General features: G+C 48.7%; 1 protein-coding gene across 10 annotated transcripts in view; it reads right to left on the reverse strand.

Moving 5' to 3' along the window:
* The window catches only part of BMAL1 (basic helix-loop-helix ARNT like 1), a 110,176-nt gene that overhangs the window by 77,892 nt on the left and 16,578 nt on the right, over positions 1 to 15,706 (reverse strand). For 3 of the 10 annotated variants that reach the window (XM_060399250.1, XM_060399246.1, XM_060399248.1), the window contains exon 2: positions 954 to 1,065. The exons of 5 other annotated variants lie outside the window; for them this stretch is intronic. The gene's annotated coding sequence lies outside the window, so the exon portion shown is untranslated. Of the gene's footprint in view, positions 1 to 953; positions 1,066 to 2,804; positions 2,952 to 3,090; positions 10,447 to 15,706 lie in introns of those variants that run through there. 2 more of the 10 variants (XM_060399253.1, XM_060399247.1) reach the window with 2 other exon arrangements.

Here is a 15,706-nt window from a genome sequence, read left to right on the forward strand (position 1 = left end):
TTTCTCCTTTAGAATTGTGTGTGTGTGTGTGTGTCTGTGTGTGTGTGTATGTGGTAGTGGTGATAAAAAACATAACAAAATTTACAAGCTTAACCATTATTAAGTGTGCAGCTCAGTGGCATTACATACATTCACACTGTTGTGCAAACACTACCATCCAGCTCCAGACTCTTTTTTATTGTCCACAAAACTGAAATAACAGCTCTACTTTCTCCTTTCCTCCCTGTCCATGGCACCCAAAACGTTTCTGTGGAATGAATGAATGAAGACATGAATAAATCTGATCTCAATCCTCCCTACAAAAGCCAGAAGTACTGTCTCTTTCTGCTGGACTCCCATGGTATCATCTTTACATCTTTCTCAGACCTATTTCCCCCAATCTTAAATGACCCTTTTTGCACACTTGTATTCCCCTTCAAGGTGGGAACTACTACTTATTGGAAAGGCTGTGCTTGGGTCTAAAAGCATGCATTTAGCTTCTCCTCCATGTTATTCCATCTGACGGGCAAGTCTATGTCTTCCCCATATAGCTCTTGCAGTCAGTGAATCACTCCCTCTTGTTGACATCTCTCTTCACTTGGCTTCCAGGCTAGCGTTCTAGGCTTTCCACCCACCTCACTCACTGGCTGTTCGTTCCCTTTGCTGGTTCTTCCTCGTCTCCCCACATCTTAATGTCAGAAAGCCCCAGGACTCGAATCATAGTTCTCCTTTCTGTATTCCTTCAATCCCCCCCGGGTGATCTCAGCTAGTCTCCTACACATCAAGGATGCCCAGATTTCTCTCCAAGCGCAGGTCTCTCGTTTGGACTCCTGGCTAGTATATTCTACTGCCTGCTTTAGGGAAGATGTCAAGTGGAGAGGAGGTCTCTGTGAGATGTGTTTGCTGGATCACACTTGACACGTCTCACATAGACCCCTGACCTTCCCCCAGACTTGCTCTTCCCAGAATCTTACCAATCTTAGTTTAAAGGCATGGTCTCCTGGTCTTCTAGTTGCCAGGGTGAGAGGTTTGGAGTCATTCTCATCTCTCTTTCTCTCTCCAATCCTCACCAAAACTGGTTTTTACCTTCAAAATAATGGGTTGGTCAAAAACTTCGTTCGGGTTTTTCCGCAACATCTTGGTTAAAATCCAAATGAACCTTTTTGCCAACTCAGTATATTCAGAATGTGGCCATTCCTCACCCCCTCCGCCCTCGCCACCCTAGGTTATTGCCAGAGCCTCTAACTGGTGCCCCTGCTCTCGTTGCCTCTGTGTTTGGTGTCACTGCCACCTCCACCCACGGCCTAGTCTCAATACAGGACAGAGTCTGTTATGATGTAAGACACATTACGTCACTTCTTTGGTTAAAATTCTTGTAAGCTTTCCCAGCAAGGACAATGCCCAAGGGACAAGTGTTTCCAAAGTAGACTGGCGGGCCCCAGGGTAGGCTGATGGGCAAGGCGGGGTCTTCCAGCCAGTGTCCCTGGCAGTGCTGATATATCTCCTATCATCTGACTCCTTAAAGAAAAGATACTTCTTAAAAGGAGAAAAATATAATTAATCAACTTACTTTCCCAGTTAGGATACCACAAGAAGCCATTAACATTCACATTTCTTAAGAATTCATAAAAAAGGCATGTTGAATCTGCCACCAATTCATAACTTGTTTCCAAAGAGCAAGTTTAGCCTTCCGGAGAACAGCGGTTACCTGCTCGGTGCTGGTGGTGAGTCCTCCTGAAGCCCCCTTCACTCACCATGCCCTGCCTGCCTGATTGTCTCCTCCAGACTCTCTCTCTCTCCTTGGGGTGCCTGATGCTGTGGCTGGAGGTGAACTCCAAATGAAATAAGAATCGAAGGACTGGAAGTAGCTCAGGTCTTATCCGTTCTCCTCAGAACCACAGCAGCAGCCTCTCAACCAGTCTCCCCAGATCTACCCATTGATGGCTTAGCTGCAAGTTGGGTCCAGCTCTTTTGCGACCCCACTGACTGATTTTCAACCACAACCTCATACAGTGATAATTTTAAGAAAACCTAGATTTGATCAAGTCCCCTGCTTTATAACTTTCCAAAGAGCTCCTGGGCTTCCCAGGTAACACTAGTGGTAAAGAATTCACTTGCCAATGCAGGAGACATAGGAGCCACGGGTTCGATCCCTGGGTTGAAAAGAACCCCTGGAGGAGGACATGGCAACCCACTCCAGTATTCTTGCCAGAAGAATCCCATGGACAGAGGAGTTACAGTCCATGGGGTCGCCAACAGTAGGACATGACTGAATGTCCCAGCACACACAGAGTTCCTACACATTGCCATATGATAAATTCTTCAAAATATATTACAACAAACCATAGTAAATATTCTCTTTTTTAAATCTTCCCTAGATACTTTTATTCTGCTTTCTTTTTAAAAAGGTCTTGCTTGACCCAATGCGGGGTGGGGTTGGGGGGTTGGGGGGTGGTGCGGGTAGGGTAATCCATCCAGCTCAGATTAGAGCAATCTTCACCCCTCAACAGCCAGTTGTGCTGTAGTGTTCCCAAAGGCCAAGCACATCACCCAAGCTGGGCCATCCAGAGCCGTTCTCTAGAACTGATATATGGATGCAGAGAACGGAGTTCTCCCTTCGCTGGAATGGCTACACTGGGGCTATCAGCAGTGGTGCCTCACAGGGAGGGAGGCCTGTCTGCAGTAAGAAAGAGTGATGTTAACGCACAATGAACCGGAGGCGCCAGATGGATCCCCAGCAGTGTCAGCTCCTATTCCGGAACCTCCTGCTTTTGTGAACTCCTACAGCATCCAGCATCCTTCCCAGTTATGGAACCAGTAACTACCCACTCATGCCTCGACGAGCTGGAGTCCCAACAGGCCCCCTGGGACGTTTCCTCTATCCGTGCCTTTCTCCACATTGGTTCCTCTGCCCAGAATGTGAGCTCCCTGGGTTTTTACACAGCAGCCAGGCTTCCTCTGTGAAGTCAGCCCTGAAGGCAAGCACAGCAAGTCCAGTCTTACTGACATGCTCTAAAAGGCCTAGAATATACCCACTAGGTTACACTCACACCCCTCCCCTGCCTTCCCAATCTCCTAGCTAGTTGCCCAAGCTAGAAATCTCAGACTCACCTGGTCTTCTCAGACTTCCTCAAGGCCCATGTGGACTCCCCCTTCTTCTTTCTGCCCCATGTCTGCTGTCATAGTCCAGAACCTCATCCTCTCCTCCCTGAGCTCAGGTACCAGCCTCCTGGTCTCTCTGCCTCTCCCCTTCCCCATCCCTCCACACCATGGCAGAGATGACCTTCCAAGAGCCCTTCTACCAGCTACAGAGTCAAAACCCTGGTGTGAAGGCCCTCCACGTACTGGCTTCCACCCAATCCTCTAGTTTCTCTAACCACTTCCACTTCCAGGAGGATGAAGAAGACACACTCTCCCCTTTCCACCTTCTGTGTACAATGAAAACTCCTACACGGGACACACAAGGCAAACGCGAGAAGACTCCGAAGGCAGAGTGAAGAAGGCAGTCCAGCAAGGGGCCTCAGCCCCGAGGAAGGACACTGTGGCGAGCGGCCCATGGTTGCTTTATGTCCCACTTGGAATGGAAGAACCTGGAGATGCCAACAAGCACAGACCAAAAAGGCTCCAACGAAAGCTTGCTGCCTGCAGCAAGACAGACAACTTTTAGATAATAACTGCGCTATATCAGCCAACACCACAGAATAGCCCATGGTCGCACCCATACCCATACGACGAAGGGCAAATGACATCTGTAAAAAACATCTACAGCTAACCGTGCGCTTACCAGTGAGAAGACTGAACGCTGCCCCCAAGATCAGGAACAGATGATGCTGTCCACTCCCAGCACCCTCCCTCAACCAAGTGCTCCAAGTCCCAGCCAGCACCAGAGGCCACAAAAGCAAACAAAACAAACAGACCGGAAAGGAAGAAATAAAACCGTCATCTCTATTTGTAGATGATATGACTGTCCAGATAGAAAATCCTGAGGACTATAACCAAAAAAGAAAAAAAAAAAAATGCCTACGACCAATGAGTGAGTTTAGCAAGGATGAAGGATACAAAATAAAAACAAAAACTCAACTGTTTTCCTGGATACTAGCAATGAACATGTGGACCCTGAAATTAAGAATACAGTATCATTTACAATCACTAAAGAAAAAAAAAGGAATACTTGGGTGTAAATATAATTTCTTGCAGCAAATCATTCTAGTCTACTCTGCCAGGAGGGCAGGAACAGTATATATTTGTTTCCCTCTCCAATGAAACCAAAAAACTGAGCCAGTGCCCAGCACCTAGAAGACAGGCAATATTTGTTGCCACAGCTCATATTCTGCTCTGTTTAAGATAGACTTTCTTTCCCTTTATGCTCCTAGCGGGAGCATCGTCCACTAAAAAATTCCCTCTCTCATTTCTGCCTTGGCAGGTCATGATTGCCAAGGAAGAACCAGGGAAGCTGTTTCTGCTCCCACTCCAAAACACAGTTATATTCTTACATTACACACAGCATGGAAATGGCCTCTGCAGGCTCCTCTCTATCACCCAGAGGGAAACTGGGCACCTTCCACATCAGCCCGAGGGAGGAGCCCTGAGGCTCAGCCCGAAGACCCCCGGTAATGACATGAGACCCCTGACAGTGCTGTCCCCTCCGGACTCTGTGCTGAGAGGAGCCACAGATGTCCCCCAAGTCCCGCTGTCTAAAAGCTCATTGTGAAAAAGAACTGCCTATCTGTGCTGAAGGAAGTACTGTGGAGAAGAGGCTATGAGAGACAGGTCAGGCCCCAGAGGGTGTCTGGATACCTTTTTCCAAAAACTCTTCCCCTCTTTTTACTTCTAAGGGTTGAAAGTTGAGTCTAATAGTCATTAAGCAAAAGCCACAATCTCAGAACCATCCTGAGTCCTCTCTTTCTGTCCCACCCCACCACCCATTCCACAGCAAAACCTGTTCCACCTTCAGAACAGAGCTCAAATCCAACCACTTCCCAGCATCTCCACCACCACCACCTCCACTCGGGACCTAGCTGCTCTCATCACTCACTGGGTAATGCCAACACACTCAACTTCTCTCCCTGAGTTCTCCTTCAACACAGCACCGTGAGTCTGTCAAGATATGACTCAGATCATGCCATTCCTCTTTCAAAACGCTGAAGTGTTCCTGGCTCTCCCTGTCAGTCACAAAGCAACCAAGGCCTGACAACGGCCTTAGTGGCCTGGCCCCCTTACTTCTCCGTCCTCACTTTCCACCACGTCTTCCCCTTCTCCTCACTCTACTCCAGCCACTCTGTCCACCCGCTGTTCCCAAGCCTGACTCTCTCCCCCAGTTAGACCCATGACTAACTTCTTCACCTCATTCACTATACACTATACTAGGAGTTTACCCATCTTTGCGAGCCTGTCAGACTCCTCTGTTCACAGGATTTTTCAGCCCTCTGGGCTCCTCTGTTCATGGGATTTTTCAGGAGAGAATATTGGAGTGGGTTGCCATTTTCCTCCTCCAGGGGATCTTCCCAAACCAGGGGTCGAACCCGCATCTTCCATGTCTCCTGCACTGCAGGTGGATTCTTTACCCCCTGAGCCATCAGGGAAGCCTGCATGCTATGAGTTTACCAAAATCCATTTCCTTTTACTAGTAAGCACATGGCTGGACTACATTTCCCAGCTTCCCTTGCAGTCAGGAGCACACATGTGACTGAGTTCTGAGTATGAGAGATGCAAGGCTTCTTCCACACTGGCCTGTAAAAACGTTCCCAAAGTCCTCTCTCTTTTTCAGCTGAATGGAAAGGAATCTGGGGCCTTGACAGAGACACAAGATAGAAGGAGTGTGGGTCCCTCAACAACCATCAGGAAGGATGCCTGCTAACCAGGAGCAGCCCCACTGGAACTTTTCTCTCTGAGAAATAAAAGTTTTCTTGAGTTGACTCACTGAGATTTGAGATGTCTGTTTGCTATCTGACCTAACAACTCTGTCTCCTTCTCAATGAGGCCTTCGATTCTCTATTTAAAATCCTCCCAACACTTCTTAGCTGACCACCTTACTTTGCTTTTCCCCATAGTCCTTATTACCATACAGCATACTGTATATTTTGTTTTTTGTTCCTCTATCTCTCCAAATATGAATGTAAGCTAAAGGCAGGAATTTTTGCTTTTCTTTTTCTCTTCTTGTATCCCCTGGGTCTAGAACAGTGCTTGGCAAATTGTAACAACAATCCTGTGTGGTTGAATGAATGAATAAATGAATGAATGGGACTACATGGGCTCCAAGGTCAGAAAGGCCTGGGTGGAGGCCTGCTCTGCCATTTACTGTGTGACCTGGGGCAAGTTACTCTCCCTCTGCGAGACTCATTTTCTTCATCTGTAAAATGGGAGGAAGTAACAGTACTTTCTTTATGGAGACTGGAAATAATTAAGCTCATGAATATAAATCTTTTAGTGCCATGCCTAGAAATAGCTCAGGCTCCATAAATGCTAATTACCAACATTGTCAACTCAAGGCCAGAGGACAAGACTGGTTGTCAGGCACTCACAAGGTCACTGGCAGGGACATCCGTCAGAGAGGAAGGAACTGAACAGATATTTACATGCACAAAGTCTTCTGGAAGAAACCGTGGCAAACACCTAGGCAGTGAGATTCAACGGAGAAGGCAATGGCACCCCACTCCAGTACCCTTGCCTGGAAAATCCCATGGGCAGGGGAGCCTGGTAGGCTGCAGTCCATGAGGTCGCTAAGAGTCGGACATGACTGAGTGACTTCACTTTCACTTTTCGCTTTCATGCATTGGAGAGGGAAATGGCAACCCACTCCAGTGTTCTTGCCTGAAGAATCCCAGGGATGGGGGAGCCTGGTGGGCTGCCGTCTATGGGGTCGCAGAGAGTCAGAGGCGACTGAAGTGACTTAGCAGTAGCAGTAGCAGCAGTGAGATTCAAGAGCTGCCTGAAAGTTCTCAGTAAATTGCAAACGATCAGAAAACATGACAACTGGTGTCAGGGGTGATGAAAAATGTGTGCAGAGTCTGCAGAAAAGCATTGCTCTGGAGAGAGCACCACCCCAGTGATGAGAGATCACTCTGTGCCTTTTAAGAAACAATTTTCACAGCAAAGCTTGAGGAGAAAGAGGCCTCTTGCATCATGAGGACAAGGTAATAAGGCTATAAAAATGGAACTCAAATAAACCACACACAGAGCCCACATGGGCCCAATTTTCCAGGAAAAACAGCGATTGCTGCAGCTTTCAGATGAGGCAGTCACACTTATGCCTGAGCATAGCAAATAGCTTTCAGAAATGATTAGGCTGCAGAAAAGCCACTGGGTTTGCCAAATTAGCCGTGCCAGCTCTCACCTGCCCTCTCTGTCACGACTGCCTCTACCAATAAGAGGATACAGGCAATGATACCCAGTGCCTGCACCTGCTTTGCCATCTTCAGAATACAGAGCCTCCTGGAGCGAACAGCACCGTAGTCAGGAGAGCCTCGGCTGATGCTCCTGTGTCTGCAGCCTGGCTGCCCCCTCCACACAGACCCTCTAGGCTTTCTGGTTGGCTCAGACATGCCCTCAGATCTCACCTCCTGGAACTCTCTGCCTTGTTAACAAACCCCTCCTTGAAGCTCCTTCTTCCTGAGGCTCCTTCCAGAGCTCTCATCAAACTCCCCCAAATCCATCACCATGATCCCTTTCGTGTCCATCTCTGGCCCCTCTCCCACTTCTGCATCTCTAAACATTGATACCCCAAGCCTCTAAAATATGGTGTCTACCCACCTTTCTAATCCATGTATGTTCTTCCTCTATATGGGAGGCAGGACAGCTTTCTGGTTAGAAGCAGATATTCTGGAGCCAGACCAACTGGCTCTGATCTCAGTTGTATAACACTATGGTCTTAGGCAGTTAATAAACTGTTTTATGTCTATCCATTCATCTGTAAAATGGAGATGATTATAAAAGACCTCATTTGGGTCACTGTAGGGATTAAATGAGCTAATAGAGAGATAAAGTTCTTAGAATCATGCCTCATACCTGATACACTCCATAATGTGCTGGCAGTGACTACTATTACACGAGCCATTGTTTAAGCCAAACCCCGAACATACAGCCTGTCCTTCTGCCTCAGTTTCCTCTACTCAGGCCTTTTATCTTCACTGGAGATGTCCAGGTGCTATCTCAGCCAGTCCTTCAGGTGCTGACAGGAGTAACCAGTCTTAAACACCTTTCTGTAATCCCCACTCCAGCTGTCCAATGAGATGGAATACCTCCCTTCTCTAACAGGGTCGGGCTGACTTCTCCCAGGACCCTCTTCTCAATCTCTCTTGAGTAACCATTAATTTTATTTTAGTTTTTTAAAATTTTTATTTACTTCTTTCTGGCTGAGATGGGTCTCTGTCGCTGGCATGTAGGTCTTCTCTAGTTGTGGCAAGCGGGGGCTACCACCCTCTAGTTGCGGTGAGCAGGCTTCTCATTGCAGCGGCTTCTCCTGTTGCAAAGCATGGGCTCTAGAGCCACGGGGTGGGCAGTTGTGGCGCACGGGCTTAGCTGCCCTGAGGCATGTGGTATCTTCCCCGGCCAGGGATCGAACCTGCGTCCCCCGCATCAGCAGGTGGATTCTTAACAACTGAACCACGGGGGAAGTCTGAACAGTCATTAATTTTAGACTTGTCTTACCTTCCCACTCCCAGTTCATAAGCTCCTCAGAAACAGGGGTGCATGGGGTTTTTTCCCCAAGTTTTTATCCCCTGTTACTTTATTCACCGTAAAGACTCAGTCAACATTTGCTGGATTATGTGGAAATGCAAAGCCTGGAGCCTGGGTCTACATAACAATCAACAGAGACCAAATCAACAACCGATCAGCAGGACGGAGGAAGCCTTCCCCATCACCCCAATACAGATGTCAAGTTAAAAAGAATACGAGGGACTAAGTGAGTGACATCTGTTTCTCTGTTTCATTCTAGCCATTTACTAATGGCCAACAAAAAGCCAAAACCTTTTCAGGAAGTTGGCAATTTGCTTCCACTGTGAAGAAGACTTCTCTTCCTGACAGGCTCACTCTGTCTTAGGGAGACATGGTTTCTCCCTCAAAAATCCTATTTACTTTTTCTTGTTTTAGGCTATTTCTCTAAAACATCCTCAAGAAGAGATCATTGTTTATTTTGTTATTGTTTTAAACAAAATGCCAAAAATACACGGACACATAATTCTTCAATTTTCCACAGGCAGATTACTCCTTAAGAGGATGTATGGGGCTCACCTCCACACTTAAGAACAAACAAGCCATGTATTACTTGTAAATACACAGCCTTTTCCTTACATCTAATCTTACATTACCATTACCCTGCTTCTTCAATCATGGAAAACAGGACAAAAACCTTCCTAGCATTTAAAGTAAAATCTGAATATATCCTCAGGATATTCTTCTTGGAAAAAAAAAAAATCTGATTCTTTATCTACTCTTGGGCCATTGCCATTAGCTAGATAAATGCCAATCTAATGAAACGATTCTGTAATACACAAAGATGGCTTAATGCAGCATTAGCTGAAAGAGCAAAAATTAGAAGTAATCAAAATGCCCCATAACAAGCTCATGTCTTAATGAAGGCATTCCCTTGATAGAATACTACACAGCCACCTTAAAGAAGCATGTTGGAATGAGGGAGCCATGCGGAAAAAGGCTGAAAGTATTGTCTTAAGAGGAAATGGGATGCTAAGTGTAGGATGTGTGTTCTTGCCACTAAGGTTGCCCCAGCTGGGCAGACGAAGCCCAGAGTTTGAAGTCAGAAGCAAGGAAAGTTAAGGGAAGGCTAAGAGAAAATCTTAGTTAACAGGGCCAGTGGGGCTGGTGATAGGAAGATGAGAAGCTTGTGTATGGGGCAGGATCCCTGCTAAGGAGTAGAGAACAGACGAGGGTAAAGGTGCCCCAAAGCCAAAGTCATTTCAGGATTCCATCCCAAAGCAGGCGAGGGGAATGAGAACGGGAACCCTTCCATTGCAGAATGAATCAATCCCTGGGTGAGAGAACAACTTTCAAAGCCCTAAGACGCTTAAAGTCAAGCCTTGGCCTTTCCATGGGGCTCCCACCAGAAGGCTCAGTCCTTCCCAATCCTCTGAGGCTAATCCTGCCCCGAGGCAGGAGGGATTTAAGGGGCTCTAGCCTAGAACCCAGGGATTTAGCTTGTTTGCTGATAGCCTGGCAGATAAAGAAATTGAGCCCCCTGAGAACAAGTATCTTAGCCAAGGCCACACAGAGAGTTAGGGGCTGAGCTGACACTTGAATCTAAGCCTGTCTGTCTCTGGGTTTATAGCTCTTCCGCAGAGCAACTTGGTGCCAGACAACTGACAAGTCAGACCAACTGGCCTTGCACGATGACAGAGAAGCAGTGGATTATGACCAGGTGAGCCAACCAGATCAGGGCAGGAAGACCCCAGGACACCAACAACAGCCCCCAAAGAGGGACATGAAGAGGCCCCCAGGGGCCACACTGTGGAAAGGCCAAGGCTTCAGGGGTTTGAAAATTGTTCTCTTAGGCAGGGATTGATTCATTCTGCAATGGAAGGGTTCGCATTCCCCTTGCTTGCTTTGGGATGGAATTCCTGAAGTGACACCCTGGCTTTGGGGTGCCTTTCCCATCTTCCATTCTCTACTCCTTAGCAGGCCCCTGCCCCGTGCCCAGGCTTCTCATCTTCCTAACACCAGCCCCTCTGGCCCTGTTAATTGAGATTTTCTTAGTTTCCCCCCGCCCCCCGTACCCCAACCCATGCCAAACCCCTGCCTCTAAGCCCTCAGCCTCCTGCACTTTGTTGGTCCAGCTGCAGCTCACTGCCCTGTGGGTGTCACTGCTGGTCCCTGAAGCCATTACTTCCAGCACTGCTGTGCCACCTTGTGGGTCTCCCAGGACCATCTCTGGACACGAGAAAAAGACTCCAGAGCTCCTCCCCACAGCTCCCATCCGCCTTGACTCCTACCCCTGCCTCCACTAGAATCGCCAATCTGAACATCTCCTTCCAATACAAGAAACCAAACTCCCTGCCTGGCATGTGAGGTCTCCCTCGTGGAGCCCAAACCACCTACCTGACCAGGCCTCCTAAGGCACCCACCCCCTCCCCAGGCTAAGCAGGGGCTCGTTCCTTATGTCACCTTCAGAAGGCATGCACCCCTCGCCACCCTAATGCCCCTAAGTGCCAGCTCAATGTTTCTCTCATTTTTTCTTCCAACCACACTGATTTCCACTGAAAGAATCCAACCTTCTGGGGTCTAAATAGCCAAAGAGCCAGGCTCTCAAATATGGAACATGCAGCTCATCCTGACACCGTCATCCAAAGGGCTATGTACAGGGGGGCCTTCTCTCCCCAAATCCACTTGAAATACACCAACAGAGAGTCCATCATTTAAGCAGTTGTCAAATTATCCCTTGACCCCCACCTTGGGAACGGATGCGAACGTTAGGCAGTAATGCTGGAGTCAGGACAGCTGGTAAGGATCCTGGCATATTCAAGAGCATCCCACTTGCAGTAAGCACTTCCTGGGCTCCTATTCTGTGCCAAATGGCAGGCAAAGGGCACAAAGACACAAATTCAGACACACCAGTCATTGCAGGAATTCAAAGTCAAACAAGGAAAGGAGTGAGATAAGCCTCACTAATGCAGCATGACAAAAATCACCCAGAGAGAGAAGGCACAGAGGGAAGAAAAGCAAGGAAGAGAGGCAGCAAGGATTCAGTTCAGCCGAGAAAGGGGTGGGGAAGGGCTCAGAGAAAGCCGAATGTGAGCTGGTCCCTGAAGGGTACTCAACAAGAAACACAACAGCTGTCCCCACGTACCGGGCGCTGACTGTAAGCTGAGCACTGCGCCAGACACTTCACTTGCTCTATCGCAAACTTATCCATTCATTCATTATGGACCGGACTACCTGTCAGGCTCGAATTTAGGCACTCCAGATAAATACAAAATAAACACAATTTGTGGCCCTCAGAACCTAGATCCTGTTGAAAACCGGCAGACAATAAACCAGATAAGTAAAATGTATTATATGTTAGATGGTGTAAGAGCTAAGAGGAAAAATAAAGCAAAAAAGGGAAAAGGGAAACATGGGGGTGGGGCAGTGCACTGGGTGGTACAACTTTACACAGAGTGACATTAGAGAAAAGACCTGGAGAAGCTGAATGAACAGCCATAGGGGTATCTGGGGAAGAGCATTCAGGGCACAGGGGCGCTCACTGGCAAGAGCTTGGACAGGAAGCACATTTGGTGTGTCTGAAGAACAGCAAGGGCTCCAACGTGGCTGGAGAGAAGCGAGAAGGGGCAGACAGGGTCGAGGCGGACAGCTGCACATGTTGTGCACTGCACAACTCAAGAAGGCGCAACTCACATGCACCACAGTGAGCCATGCAGAACCCAGTCTGCTCAAATCCTCACCAGGCCCTGGGGTGGGAGATGAGGTGAGAGAAGTACCAGGAAGCCCTGTGGGCCAGGAGAAGGCTTTTCCTCTGAGCGAAATAGGAAGCCGCTGTCAAGAGGGTTCTGAGCCTGAGGCATGACCTGAGCTGATCTCGTCTTCGCGGGATCATGGGCCAAGAGCACAGTCAGGAGGCAGGCTGGAAGCAGGAGACCGCTCGGGAGGCTACTTGTAATAATCACACTCAACTATGTATCTCACATCCTCACAATCCCGTGAGGCCATGCAATGCTCACTCTTTTCACAGATGAAGAGATTAAGCTCCGGAGAGATCTAGTCACTAGCCCAAGGTTCTGGCCTAGGCAGTGGCAGACGGGCCAGGAGTGGGAAGTGGGGGATGTGAACATTCCAGGGGGAGTGAACAGCGTCAGCCATGGAACAGGAGACTGGCAGGGCTGGCATACTTGGGGAAGGACAGGCTCATGGTCCGGGGAGGGTTGAGGCAGGACTGGCACATGGGGGCAAATAGCCAGGGCAGCTAGTGAGGCCCGTCTGTGCCCTGGCCACTCCCACATGGCTGCCTACCAGCAGTATCCAAGCCAGCACCACTGCCTGAACCAGAGCCACCACCTCCCAACCCATCTCCCTCTTCATGACGGCATCCCTACCTAGTCTACAGGCGATCAGAAGAGTCTGTGAACAACGGAGATTAGATACTAGCTGCTTGCTCTCTCAGCACTCCAGCGGCCTCCCATTGTGCCAGGCGACCAGCAGACCCTCGGCTGATGTCGAGTGAAGGGAGGACTCCCTCATCCCTGCAGCCTCATCCAGGCCTGGCCCTGGAAGGTGGAGGACCCCTTCCTCCTCCCTCTTCAGCAGGTGTGGCTAGTGAGACCCTATTAATCCATCAACATGCAAGAGGAGATGGCAGCCATTCAGACCACCTGGGGGCAGCTTTGAGATTCAACTTTTTAAAATAATATTGCTTACTTCAGAGCAAACTGGAGGCACTTTACCACGCTGCGGCCAAGGAGAAGGAGGTCTGCAGATATGCCCGGGCTGGAAAGACTGTAAGAGGTGCCTTGTCCCTGAGTCCTCAGCGCTCTGGACAACACTCTTCGTGTGGATGATGTCTAAGAGCTGTGTAAGCAGGACAGAACGGCATGCACTAGGCAGGTAGTGAAAGGCTTTCCTCCCCGAGACTGTGAATTCAAGGGGTGGAGCCAATGACTGTATTCTTTCCTGGAGGCCTAATACAGTGGATCCAACGCTATCTCAGAAACTAGGGAAAACTACGAAGGTGAAGGTGAAGGTGAAGTCGCTCAGTCGTGTCCAACTCTTTGCGGCCCCGTGGACGGTAACCCACTAGGCGAAGCTAAGGCTTAAACAAAACTTTACAAAATGTGAGCCAGCCAGGCCTCCAGAGGCTCAACTCGCTGCAAAGCCCTTTGTGATGAGTAGAAGGAGATACATAAACATACACACATGCATGTATGTAGGTCTATTTTTAAAGGAATGGTAACAACACCAAAAGAATGAGAATAGTAACAAGCTCTCCCCCACCCACCCACCCAGGAAACCTGAATTTAGCAACAAAGAGCCTCCCAAGGAGGCCCTGGGAGGAGTGTTAGCTGAGCCCTGCATGAATGACTTGTTTCTCTGGTTAAACGGCACCACTGTGGGTGGGAGAAGGCGGGGGTGCACTGGAAGCCAAGTGAGTCCCCAGACCCCTTCAGAAGGCAGATAACCTCCTGGTTTTCTGTACTGCATCAAACAGGTACGAGAAAAGCTTCAAAGGCTTTGTTCTTTGTGCAGGAAGATGGGAGAAGTAGGGTCAGAAAAGCAGTCCTAATGTCTGTAGAGGAACGAGGCTGAGTCTCCACAGGGGTGAGGGACCTGTGTGTCCCGGTTTTCAAAGGATGGGACACAAAGAGCAGGACGAATGGCTGCGTCCTACCCTGACAGAGAAATCAAATATAAAAGACAACTCAACAAGGATGTTCAGGGAAACTGCTTTCACTTGCCCAACTCCAAGCATTTCTGGGCAGTCTAAAACCAAGCGTGTAGTGAGGCAGAAAGATCCTGCGAGAGCTGGTCATCAAGAGTTTCAGAAAGGGCAACAACGGCTCAGTGAATTCTTCCAAATACATGCAAAGGTCAGACTCAGCCATTAGCAAAAGGACTGGGGGTGGCTGGATGACGGGGAAACCCAATGAAGTTAATTGAAACCAGTTTCCTGAAGGTAAGAGCCCAATGTTCCACTGAAGGGACAACGAGAAGCCGGTCCTCATTCAAAGTTGAGAATTATGGAGAAAATGTTAGCTTGTCTTTAGACAAAAGTTCAGGCAGCATAAATCTAGACTCCTGTGTGCAAACTGGCTCATCACTGTTCAGAAAGGATGGACACACACTTGGGTAATCCAGACATAGGAAAGGGGAGGGGCAAAAGAGCCAGCCCCTAGTTCATGCCTTCAAGTTTTGCTTCCTCCACCTGTGGACTCTGGCTGGCCCAGGCTGACAGAATGGGAGAAGCAGCTCAGAGGTCTCAGTCATCTCCTCCTTCTGCACCAGTAAGAACTGAGGATGCAGAAAGAGGCAGGCCTTGGAAGCCTCCCAACACTGGACCTTCCTGCTCTACTACACATGGGGGCACCTCTGGGGCTGTTCTTACAATCTGTAATTATCTTTATCACTTATTTCTCTGTCAACTGTTTCTCCCACCCAAATGAAAGCTTCAGGGACCAGAGGCCAGGTCTGCCTTGCTCATCATTGTGCCCCCAGCCAGCATCTAGAGCAGTAGCTACCACATTGCAGGACCATAGCCGAATGCACAGCTTGGGAACTGCCTGGCTTCAAACACCAAGCACTCATCTCGAAGAGCTGCGGCTGAACCTGTCCTGCCTGGAGTGGGCTAAGTGCTGGATGGATCACTTAGTGCCTCCCCCAAAGCTCTCAGCTATCTCAAGGCCCCCACTGCGCCCTGGCCGTCCCGACTCATCCTCCCCACTGCACTCCAGGAGCACAGCTCAGACCATGCACCTGAGCCACAAGGAGAAAGAGGAAGCCGCTACAGGGAAAAGGGTAACAATCACTCTTTAAAAATGTTGGTGGAAAGAAGGCATAACCAAATCTACAAAGTCATGAGCAGATGGAGGGGACACTAGAAACGGAAGGGTCCTGAGAGAACACAGGACAGGGTTGCTCAATTCCAGAGTAATAGCCTCAGAGGTACCTGACGCACACAGGAGTACAGGACAGAAAAAAAAAAAAAAAAAAAACAGTCACACAGCGAATGGGAAACCTGCAAAATTCATCTCCTTTGGTGACTATAATAAAGGCCAGCTAATTCAAGGAA

The sequence above is a fragment of the Ovis aries genome, chromosome 15 (genome assembly GCF_016772045.2).
Source record: "Ovis aries strain OAR_USU_Benz2616 breed Rambouillet chromosome 15, ARS-UI_Ramb_v3.0, whole genome shotgun sequence".
Lineage (NCBI taxonomy): Eukaryota > Metazoa > Chordata > Mammalia > Artiodactyla > Bovidae > Ovis > Ovis aries.